At 35.4% G+C, this 12602-nt stretch overlaps 1 protein-coding gene across 2 annotated transcripts in view; it reads left to right on the forward strand.

Annotated features, from left to right (window-relative positions):
* Positions 1–12602, forward strand: part of MTMR2 (myotubularin related protein 2) — a 109174-nt gene that overhangs the window by 779 nt on the left and 95793 nt on the right. Inside the window, exon 2 of one of the 2 annotated variants that reach the window (XM_007451254.1) lies at positions 7922–7992. The exons of the other annotated variant lie outside the window; for it this stretch is intronic. The gene's annotated coding sequence lies outside the window, so the exon portion shown is untranslated. The remainder of the gene's footprint in view (positions 1–7921; positions 7993–12602) is intronic. 2 annotated transcript variants of the gene reach the window in all.

Consider the following 12602-nt stretch of genomic DNA (forward strand, 5'->3'; position numbering starts at 1 on the left):
CCCCCCCCCACTTTGCTTTAAAATGTAAGTAAAAATACCCACCACTGTGCTTCTCTGGTCTGAATCTTCCAGCTGAAAGTCATTATTCCCGAGTAACTAATGAGTGGTAGTTTTCTTCCTTCTTGGGCTACGGGTTCTCCAGGTTATTTCTCTTGTACCAGATGGGATTTTGAGGAGGACTTTACTGTGCAGCTTTGCAGAGAGCTGTTGTGAATGTACACGTGTTTCAGACTCAGTTTTTTCCTTTGGTTTTAAAATAATGATTTAAAATTTTATTAAGAAATAATTGGAAGACCTGTATTTGTTATATGGCCACAATGAAATCAGGTTCTTTTCCATTGAAAAATACTCTAGTTGTTATTAGAGAGTTATTAGATACTAAACCGTTGTGAAAACACTATTTTCATTTTTTCCTGTGAATAAATTGAAGTTGCTCTGTCTCTTCTAATTCATTTTGGATTCTGCTAGATATGGGTGATACTGCCATTTTTTTTCCTGTGGCTGTTCGGGACCTCATTGGGAAATCATTAGCTGACCCACCGTTCTAAATTAGATTCTCGTAAATGCGTTCATAGCAACATGCCCACGCTGTTTTCAGAGTCCTTAACAAGCACAGTGTAATTGTTGGTTTAATTGTCTTCTCTACTAGGCTGTAAGCTACTTGAGGACAAGGATCGTATTCATCTTCATATCACCAGCATTAAACAGAGACCCTGCCTGTCAGAGGTGCTTAATAAATGTTGTTTTTTTTAAATTTGTATATTGAGTTATCCAGGAGAGAAGAATTTTTCTTTGTGTTTGATTATGTACAGTGTACATTTGTTTTAAGTATTTTTTAAGTTTATGTTTATTACTTGGAAATTTAGAAAGCTGGGGATTTACACTCAGCTGTAAAATCATTCAGAAAACAGGTTGGAAAATTACAATTTTATGGGAGAATTACGAATGACAACTATGGCTTAGGATAGAATGTAAAGAACAAAAATGAGGCAACTAGTAATCTCATCCAAGGGAGAGGATTTGGAACCACAGGAGGCAGCATAGTGTTGTTAGAAAGAAAGTACTGGAAGTCAGGTGGCTCAGGCTCTTTTAAAGTCCTAGGCTCAGTTAGTGATTTGGCCTGTATCATTTAACCTTTCCAGTCTGCAGTTTTTTCATCTTTTGAAATAAGGGGGTTGATCTAGAAAACCTGTAAGGTCCTTTGGAGCTCTAAAATTCTTTATCATAATGGTAATACTTGATGATAATAACCTTTGTTATGAATTTTTGCAATTACACTAAATAAATGTCTGTTAGTATTACAAACTAATGTACCTACCTGTGCCACTTAAGCACAATTATTTTCTAAAAAACAAAAAAAAAGTCCAGCAACTTTAAAGTTTATATATATATATATTTTTAACTTCTTAATGAAACATTATGTTACATATGAATTTGAGAAAATTAAGAACTCCTTGAATTTTGACTAGAGTATGTTAGCTTCATCCCCTCCAGACAAAAATATAAGTATGACTCTACTTTCACAGAAAAATGCCAGCTTTTATTCCTCTTCTCTAAAAGGTGGAAAAATAACATTTGATTGTCTACTGTATACAGTCCACCCTGCTAAATTCTTTGATATCTTTTATTTCATGAATCATTACACTTGTTTGTGGTATTCTCTTTAATCAACATTATAGAAAAGCTGCATTGTAGACACTTGTTAGAAAGCCTAATTTTAAACTTAATTTAGGGTAACAGTCACAGATGATTCTGGTACGTGGGGGACGGGGGTGGACAACTGTGGTTATAAAAGCAATGTTAAGTGGCTACCCAGATTAAGTTTATTACTTTTGTTAGCCTGTAATAAAGCAAAATATTGGTGCTTGAACTGTATTATCTCAACCTTCTGCAGAAATCTCACCCTTAAATTGTAGTTATGCTTTTGTTTTATACAATTAGGAAATTTTCATTTTCAAATTTTCAATTAGGAAATTGCCTTGTGAAATTGTTTTGATATCTCCTGTAGAATAATAGTTAATAATACTGTTCAGTGTGTTACAGATTGTCTTTTACACATTCGATTCACAAATTTCTGCTGAGTTTAGTTCCAAGGAAAATTTATGCAAAAAATTATATTTCCTATTTGTTTGAAAATGGAAACTATGAATGCATCTTCGATTTGGCAAAAGACTGTAGTCAGATTTATAACTGAAGTTGGTAATATACTCATCTTTAATTTCTTCAAGTACTTCTGTTAGATGAATTCAGTTTAAGTATTATGTTTAAATGTGTTAATTTGTAAAATGTTTTACACTCTTCTGGGAAGTAGGAAGAATATAAATCTGAAAAATAGTACTGTAACCTATGTGGTTGCCCATTGTTTTTTGGAAAATGACACACTCCGTTTAAATTGGGTGACTGGCTCTTGTGGGATCTGTAGTTCACACTAAGCGTATATTGAATCTTGATATCTATATATCTACTGCCTATGTATCTATAAATCTGTAGTCAGCTCGGAATTGCTGTTGCTCTAGCTTTGCCTTCTAGGTCATCATAGGCCTGATATCTTTGGTCACAGAAGAACAGTTTCATTCTTAATATGATATTCACATAGCAGTTTCCTAATCAGCTGTATATGATTAGGAATTACATCACCTTGCATCCTTAAAAAAAAGTAATTTTTTTGGTGAGTCCTGCTTGGTATTGTCTACTTCAGTGAGCTGTTCAGCAGCTCTTGTATATCCTGCTGTTGTCCATTCATCACACATGTTCTGCCCCACAGAGAGAGAGAGTTGTGAAAAAATTCACTTCAGCACACTGTTTATCTGGCTGTATTCCATAATTTTCTTCTTGTGGGTTTTGCTCTGATTCTTGTGTAGGATATTGATAAAACAATACTGTAGGCTGGCTATGGTAGCCAGGGTAGGCCTGAGCCTTAGAATTGTAGAAGTTATACAGCAGAATTTGATACTATATTGGTATCAAATACTATTCTGCCTTCTTAGTCTGGTTTTCCATTTTGTACACTGTTATAAAATGTACTGCTTAAGTGAGTTTCTTTGATTACTTTTTACAGTGCATAATCACATGCTAATATATCTAGTGCTGAATATGTGCCCAGTGAATGATTGAATAAAGAAATGTTGACTGAATGTTCACCCCACTTGTCTTATTTGCTGTTTCTATTCAAAGAATTAAAAAGGGTTTTCTTATGTGGATTTGGCCTGTGAAGTCACAACTTCAGGTTCAAGCTGGGAAGTTACCCTTGCATGAAGCCTCTTGACACCCTGAGCTATTTTATTGGCAGCATTATCTTTTCTGTGCCCACTCCTGTATGTCTTCACAACATTGTTTCCTTAGCCTACTGGATTTTCCATCTGTCTTGATTACTTTGGTCTCTTTCTCTCTAATTTATTTTTTCAGTCATTTTATTTAATGTATATTTCTTTCATCCTATATATATATCCTCATTTTCTAATTACTCTGGGTACCACTTGTTTGTCTCAGATGACTTTGGGTTATCAGTTGATTTCTAGCCTGTATATTCATTAGTATTTATGAGCATTCTGTATTTACGTTTAACTTAGATTAAAAAAAAATCAGAGGGAGGTGCACATAATGTAATCAAAAGAGTAGCTCCAACTAATTAGATTTTTGAATTGCATGTCTTCCTTAAAATTATCATTCGAAAACAGTAGATCCTGGATTTCTGTTTCTGTGAGTTTTGATGGTACTTACAGCCTGAAGAGGTAGGAGAGTTTTTAAGATTTCTGAAATACATTTTGTCATAAGGTCTCATTTCTAGTTTCAGCCCCAAGGTTACTTAGAGGTGATGTAAGTAGGAAATATCGTTTTAGGTTGTTTTTTCAGTAGTGGTGATGGATTTGTATCCAATCACACATTCTTACCAATACTCCTTTTGACTCTTGGCATGTCTTCTGAGGCAGCTGGCCTGATTGGTGGTAGAAACTATAGCTACAGAACAAAGTGAAGCTAATAGGTTGAATCTCCAACCTTGGCCTTGTTATTAACACCTTGCATCAGACATTGAACATTTTGGTAGCCTAAAAATTACTTATTTTGGGTTTCATTATAACAGGACCCTAAAAGAACCTTAAAGTTCTGTTAGATAAGATCCAATATTCTTGTGAACTAATCAGTAATTGTATATATCTTTCTGGAAGAACATTTAAATTACTTACCAGTCAAAAGTATACAAGTTAATACTAAAGCTGAGACTGGGTCCTGTGTATGTTTTATTCTTTCTTCCTTGTGCTATCATCAATAGTTTTCTATTAATATAGGTCAGTAGTTCCAGGACAGTAGCATCAGCATCCCTTGGGAATTTGTTAAAATACAGATTTCCTGGGCCTACCTCAGGTCTAACTGAATCAAAAACTTTGGGGGTGGAGACCGCAGTTTGTATTTTAGCAAGACCTCCAGGTGATCCTGATGCACGCTGAAGTTTGAGAAGCATTGTCTTGGGTCTTTTCCTGATTGTTGCCTAGTAACTCCATCAATATTAGTTGAAATGGACTAGGTTAAGGTCTGTGTTAGAACTACTATAAGCCTGTTACTTAGAGCATTTTCGTAAAAATACTGACTGAAGTAGTGAGAGGTAAAAGTCATCTCTTGTGGATTTATTGTATCTCGCTTTTTGGAAATTTCCTGAGCTTTTTTCTTTCGTAGCCACAAGAAAGAACACCAAATCAAGAATATATGTTTTAGGCTTTTCTTAAAAATAGATCCTTGGTGAGATGCATTAGTGGTAGCATACATATTAAAAAAGTATTATAAAGAATTCCAGGAGGCCATCACCTGAACCAATAAAGGATTATGCCCAAGGGAAGGAAATAACCCAGATACAGATGTTCAGTAAGCAGTGAGTTTATTTTGGAAAGCTGCCAGTTAATGCTATTGTATTCAAATTCATCAGGGACAAAGGTTGCATGTGATTCAGGACTTGACCATTCTCTAGATTAGTATAGAATATTTTCTCTTTTTAAAGGAAGTTAGTTTTGAATAGGTAAAGCACTTGCCATTTCTTGGCCTACTCTATAATTTAGTTAAATCAGTGGATAGTATTAAAACTTGAGAGGTGATATGGATAGGGAGTGATTTTATAAGGCTGCATTCCACAGGAAGTCAGGTTAAAAGCGGAACTATATAAAATGAAAAGATTGATACAAGGTTCTTAAAATTAAAGGGACTAGAGAAGATGCCCTCTTAATGAAAATAATAACCTCAATTCCCTTTCCTGTAGCTTTATTAAACAGAACTGATTGTGCTTATCCCTCTTAATGTGTTTCTCTATATGTACCAATGTTGTCATCACTATAGACCACTAATGAGCAAGCTTCATAATTCTTCTGGCCAAGTACATAGTACCCATCAGTAATTGCTGATGAACTTTCCTTCTTTCAAATACTCTTTACTGGATGTGATTAACTCTTGACCTCTTTAAGTACTTCTTAGTCTAGATTAAATAAGGGCAAATGCTATGTTTTCAATATAATAAAAATTAACTTATAAAATGTTTCAACCTATACACTTCAAAAACCCTAAATACACTTACTTGGAAAACTCTTTATTATTTTTTTAAAGTTAGGATTTAGGTTTAGAGTATAACAGAAAATCAAACTAACAGTGGCTTAAAACAGATAATTTTGTGGTTTTTCCCCCCCTCGGTAAAAGCCTGGAGATAGTTAATACAGGTCTGATATAAAGTATCAAGGACACAGACTCTTTCTGACTTAGTGTATGTTACATTCCAGTGTTAGCTCAAAAACTGAAATTGCTATTGCAAGGCTTTACCCATTGGATCTTCATTAGTCGAAAGGAAGGAGGAAGGGAAGAAGAAAGGCATGTTCCTCTATGTAAAGGATACTTTTTTTTAAGTCACATACCGCCTTTAAACTTACATCCAGTTGGCCAGATCATGGTCCCATGGCCATACCTAGCCACAGTGGAGGCTAGGATACGTAGTCTCTTCTGGGAGGCTTTATTCTGAGCTGGACATTGGAGGTCTATCTCTAAGGAATAGGAGAGAATGGGTATTGGAGATAGTCAGCAGCTTCTTCCACGTATACAAATAAATCATCTTAAAGCAAGGAAAATATTTTTCAGTTCGAGTGTACAACGCTTAATTTATGCCAAAGGCGTTCTTAGATTTGCCTGCAATGACCATAATAGAACATGCTTGGAAAGAGATGATATATCATAGCAGACCGAAAGAGAGAACTGTATCTTGGAGTGCTCTAAACTCTTTGAGTTTTTAAGCTTTTTACTTTTTTTTGTTTATATTATCTTGGGCCAGATTTTTATAATCTTAATCTAGGACCATAAAGGGGATAGACTTATTAATTGCCAGGTGATTAAGTGAAAGGCAAATAGAAATCAGATGAGAAATGATCAGCTGTTATTTCATTTGAAGAGCTCAAGGAGTTGCCTGAAAATAGTGGTGGTATGAGGATGATGGCCTACACTGATTACTCCTCTGCAGTTTGGCGTTCATTTCCAAGCCATGTATCCATGTGTTTTATCTCCCCCTGGAATATTGCATCAGGTCGTACTTAGGTATTTTCTCTCATTTCAGTTCAAAATCTTTGGTCTTTATAAGAGAAATAAAGCAGGCCATTTTGGGTTATGTTAATTTATGAATGCTTTTGCCGGTATCTTGTGTTTATTTTTACATCTTCAACCTAAAGGTTTGATTGAAAATTCAGAGAACTCAGTGTTTTATGCATTTTTGTGCCATCTAACTTAAATATTAATATTTTAAGCATGTAATGTCAAACAGAGGAGTTTAATCATTTGGGGATAAGTAGAGGAGGGTAGAAGAGTCTCTTCTGGGTTGATACAGCATTATTCATTGTGCTCATAGGGTTTAATAGGCATGGGTTACAAATATATCCATCTCCTTAACAGAATTGCCGTTACTGAAAACAGCAAGTGAATAGTTGTTCAACTAGGACTTTGTTAGGAGGGTGTATATTAGCAAAAGGTGTAATAACTTTGGCTGATGATGGGCTAGTGATTATGAGCCTTAATTTTCTTGAGTTGAGCCAGGAAATGCAGCAAAGGTCAAAAATAAAATTTTAATATGATACGAATGTCCTCTGTTACTAGTATTGGATAATACTCTTCCATTTTAACCAAAGGCAGTACCTAAAAATATGAACATCTGAGATAAGCTTTGCTTTTCAAGTGATAGAAAGTTGTTGTAGTAAACAATTAATAGTATTAATATCAACAGTCCCAATAATAATAATATAAATAATAGCACTTAACATTTATTGAGTGCTTACTATATGCTAGGCATAGTGGTAAATCCCTTATATGCATTTTCTCATATAATCCTCGTAACTGTATAAAGTAAACAGTATTACTGTTTCCATTTTACAGATGAGAAAACAAGATTAGGGAGAGCAGTTTGACATTTGAACCCAAGTCATTTTTAACTTCAGAGTTTCTGTGCTGTAATGAGCTCATCACACCTGACGATCTGGTGCCCGAACTCCAGGGCAAAACTTGGTAGTTAAGGGCAGTCCCAGGGCAGGTCAGTTGGGTTGTCTTGATGAGGAAATGAGTTTCCTTGACCAGCTGTACTGCTGAGCAGGAGAAGGATAAGGTATACAATACATTAGTGAATTCAGAATGTCCATCTTTGGAGAGAATTTTCTCTAGCTTTGAATGTTTTTTCTTCTGACAGAAAGTAGGATTTTTTTTTTCTTTGCCTGATGATTAAGAGGATAGTATCATTTTCATTCAGAAGAATAGTTTTACATTTTGAACATCAGATAAATAAAAAAGCAAGTAAACATGATGCCTCTTCCCTCCCCTCCCTCCCCTGTAGGCTTCACAGAATACTTTAGAATACTTTACTGTAGGGTTTCTTAAATATCTGAATTCCCCTAAGTTCCTTTGTGTTTGTTTACAGTTAATGTGTTAAGAGCCATTGACATTTGAAGATCATCAGAAGTGAAGATAAAACATCTCAAAAATTATAATGTAAGTGAATGGGAAAATGGAAATAAAAAATGGACAGAAGGGAATATTGCCAACAGTATTTCTGCAATTCATATATTACCCCAAATGCAATTTATGCATATGACTAACCAGTAACTTCAAACTTTAGTCCCAATTCCAAGTCCTAGTTCTTAAAATTCTGTTCTCTTCTACCTAGGGAAAACAGTCACTAAGTTTTAGTCATCAGTAATTTTCCGTTATGATTCTTTTGGCTTCCATGTACTGTTTTTTGCTTTTTTCTCCTTAGTACTTTGCACTTTGACAAGGGGTTATGTTGTATTTAAAATTGTACGTGTGTAGAGACTGAGGTCTTCGCTTTCTAGCTGCTGATGTATGTTTTGCACAGTTTTAATTTTACTGTCATTCTGTATGTTTTCTTGGCAGAACTATGACCAGTAAGCTAGCTAGCCTCCTCCCTGCCTTCCCTTCTGTCTTTACCAGCTCCCTTCCTTCCTTTCTTACTCTCTGTATTTGTTTAACATAGATTATGTCCTGAACATTGAGCTAGATCCAGAATTCCTAAGACTTTGTTTCTGAAATAAGTTATGTCATCTTGTTATGTCATCTTTGTATACAGTTGGTACATTAGAGATCATGTAGTTAATTTCTCAAGTGTGGCTGAGGCCCGCCTGCACATTTCAGTCACTTGTGGTGCTTGGTGAACACTTAGCTTCCTGGGTTCCAGGCCAGACATTCTGAATCACTGGGAGTGGGCCCAGGAGTCTTTACTTAAAGTGAGAACCCCACCGATCCAGTTACTTTTTGGATTCTAGTACAGCTCTATAAGTTTGCAGTTGAGGGAACAGACCTAGAGAAGTTTAATAACTTTACCCAAAGGCACCATAAGAGTTAGAAGGCCAGAAATGGTTGGTGGTGTTTTCTCCAAAGTCATGGAGATATTTAGTGTCAGAAGTCATCTGCTGACTCCTAGACTTCAAGTCACGTTGTGGGTTTTATTAGGCCAGACAGCGTATATCTATAAAATCATAGGCAGTTCATCACTGTTCCTGAAAAAAGTAACTAAAAAAATAACTGAAGAACATCAACTGTTTTTCTTCATCTTTAGTCAGATATATGACTGGTTCTGATTTTGAAATCACTGGGGTTGGGGGGAACCCCTGGTAGTCCAGGAAGAGGAAAAAAACCTTTTATTCCCCCCATGGCACTATCCCTACTTGGTCTTTAAATTTTATTTTATTTTTTTTTTTGTGGTACACGGTCCTCTCACTGTTGTGGCCTCTCCCGCTGCGGAGCACAGGCTCCGGACGCGCAGGCTCCGGATGCGCAGGCCCAGCGGCCATGGCTCACTGGCCCAGCCACTCCGCAGCATGTGGGATACTCCCAGACCGGGGCACGAACCCGTATCCCCTGCATCGGCAGGCGGACTCCCAACCACTGCGCCACCAGGGAAGCCGTGGTCTTTAAATTTTATGCTCCTGAAAAGGAAGGATCTGATTTCCTTTTTGAATGATGGGTAGCTAGCATAGTGCTTTGCAAATAGTAGGTGCTTGATAAATAGTATGAACAGGTTACTGTTAAAACTTTGTTTTTTTTCCTTTGTATTCTATAAGCTATTATTAGGAGTGGTTTTATTTGCTTTGTACAGAAGCTGATACTTTGTATACCATACCAGAGACCATAAACAATTGAAGTCATTTATATTTATGATACTCCATTGTTGTAGTTGATACAATATCTCTGAGGGACTAAATTATTCTATTTTCTGAACTATATGTATTTGAATTAATTTTAGTGTTGTATGTGTTTTATATTGTATTGTGTATGGTATATTGATAGTTACTGAATTGTAACCTTACACTAGTAAATGTCGTTATCCAGTTTTCTTTGAAATATTCTGTAATTCTCAAATTAACGACTGAGTTTAACTATAAAATGCTATTATTCAATTTTCCGGAAATTTTGGGGCATGTTTTAACTGTAAGATTTTTAAAAAGACATTTTAAGATCACATATTCATTTCTAATAAGCTCTATTTTTGTAATTTAAAATTTTCTTCCCATGAAATATTTTTTTTTGCTCTTTTTGTAACCACAGACTTAAAATTGTAAATATGGTGGTTCTAAAAAGGAGTCTTATCACACAGTATAATTCCTTCATTGTATTCCTTGATACTTTCTTAGGCCAGTGTTTTTTAGTTCAGATTCTACTTCTTAACTATGAGCCTGGATGAGTCCCTTGTTTTCTCTGAGCCTGATTCCCTTATCTGGAAAAAGGGTAAAATGATACTTGCTGTCCTATTTTTACAGAATCGTTGTGAGACCTAAATATGATGACTTATGCTGATGACAATAATTTAAAAGAATAGTTAATGCCTGTGTAGTGTGTACCATGTAGTAGGCACTGTTTTAAGTATTTTACATATATTCATTTAATTTTCATAACAGTCCTGTGAGGTATAAGAATTATCATTATCCCCACTTTATAGATGAGGAATCTGAGGTACAGAGAGGTTAAGTAACTTCCTTGAGGTCACAACAGGGTGGTAGAACCAGAATTTAGTACCAGGCAATCTAGCCCCAGAGTTGGTAATATGTATGGAAGATAAATGTGTATGAGAGCTCTTTGACATTTGTAAAGGGCTATACTAACGTTAAGTATTATTATTCTAAAAGTACTTTAAAAGAGAGATGTTTTCCTCATCCTTTTTATACAGATAGAGGAAAAGGCAAAAACAAGCAAGAAAAAACAACCAGCTTAATCTGGTAAAGAGAGAATAGTATTCAAAATTAAGAAGGGATAAATCACAGAATGATGCCAATACATTAGATTTTTAATTTAACCATTCCAGGCTAGGAAGAGGAAGAGACGTTGAATGCTCTTATTTTCCTACAAAATGTTTTAGTGAGTGCAGGACAAAACAAAATAAAACACCTGTGTCAACTTCACTTATATGACTGAAGTTTGTGCAGAAAAGTAATATCTCATTATGCTGATGGGGTCGTGACCAATTAATAGTAATAATTTGTTTTTCTCTGTCTTGGGAAAACAAAATGTCTGTCTAGATAGCCTAAAGAATGGATATGTGACTTCATGGTTTTAATAATGAATTCAGATTTGCATGATGGAATGAGAAAATTACATGCAAGGTCATTTATCAAAGCATGAATTCCCCGTGTGTTTTCTATTGTTTGTCCAGTTAAAAGTGTTTGTTGAGCAAGCATTTACAGAATAGGTCAGCTCTCCTCTTTTTAGTGTTTCTGCCCTTATACTTCAATTTGGATGGAAGTGTTCATTTCTAAAAGGAAATGCAATTTCAGTGTAGTGTGCTTTGAGCTCTATTCTTTCAACTTTCAGTTTAGTGCCCCATTTTTCCCAGCTAAATTGCTAACTTTTCCTCTCTAGGCTACTTATGAATCCATGTGAGTTTTAATTTCAGCTCACATCAGAGTTTGAATCAGGATTTTTGAAGGGGTTCTGAGAAACTCTTTTAAGGAGTTGCTGAGGGTGTTGGGATTGGTGCTGGGACTGAAAGTCCCTCCTCCTGTCCAATTCTCATCCCATTCCCCATGGACACACTCATTTTGGCTAGAATACTTTGGGTTTTACCTATTTATTTATATTTCCAGATAAGATCTTTGAAGAAATAATACTCTGCAGAAGAAAAACATGTATGTTAACCATTTCTATACAGCCTGGTTTTTCACACTTTCTGTTGCATTACCAAGTAATATGCCCTAACTTTTAGTTAGGGAAATGTAGTTGATAGACCTGAAAATAAAATAATACAAATTAAACTGCATCCAAGGTCATGTGTACCTCAGAACCTGGGGATTTTCCAGACTAAGTGCCAACATGCACTGCACCAGCTGTCTCAGAGCTCAGATCCCCTTTGTTTCTCAGAAGAATACAAAATGTAGGCTCTCATCTGTCAATCAGATGCCATGATGGTAAGATCACTTATGTCATCTCTTTTATACTATAGATTGGTTAAGTTAAGAAATTCAGGTTTCTGGTGTAGCATTTAAAAAAATAATTACTATAAGCTGTAATTAATTTGTTTGGGGGAGTTGTTTTTCTATTTTGGAGATCCTGCAAATATTCTGACAATACGTCTTTTGTATCCTAAGTGCTTTATACACACTGCAGGCCTTTTATTATTTTTTTAAATAAAATTTCCCAAAGAATGACTAATAGAGCATGAACAGTGCTTATGCACTGTAGTCCATTGTGTAAGTATTGACAGCAAAATTTGCATTTCTAGAAAAGCTCGTTCACAGTCAGAACGTAGAATACATTCTTTAATGTTCTTGGGCAAACATGCTATGTATGTGCTGAGGACATTACTTACAGGAGAATACTTTTTTGAAAAGAACCTTTTCTTTCCATGGAATACTGAAGAAAAATTGAATTAGCAGTAGGAGTGAAGCAGTTTAAATAAGGCAAGTGATTTAAATCTTATTGTAATGATTATAGTCAGTAATGACTGGAAATAAAAGAAATTAAATCCTCGGGAGGCATTTGTTTACTAGGATATATGGAAAGATAGGTGACTTGTTTCTAGGTTGTTTTGAATTAAGAGTGTAAAATGTTGGTATGTTTATCTGCATCCCTAATTTTCAGACACACTCTTT

The sequence above is a fragment of the Lipotes vexillifer genome, unplaced genomic scaffold (assembly GCF_000442215.2).
Source record: "Lipotes vexillifer unplaced genomic scaffold, Lipotes_vexillifer_v1.1 scaffold1396, whole genome shotgun sequence".
In the NCBI taxonomy this organism is placed as follows: domain Eukaryota; kingdom Metazoa; phylum Chordata; class Mammalia; order Artiodactyla; family Lipotidae; genus Lipotes; species Lipotes vexillifer.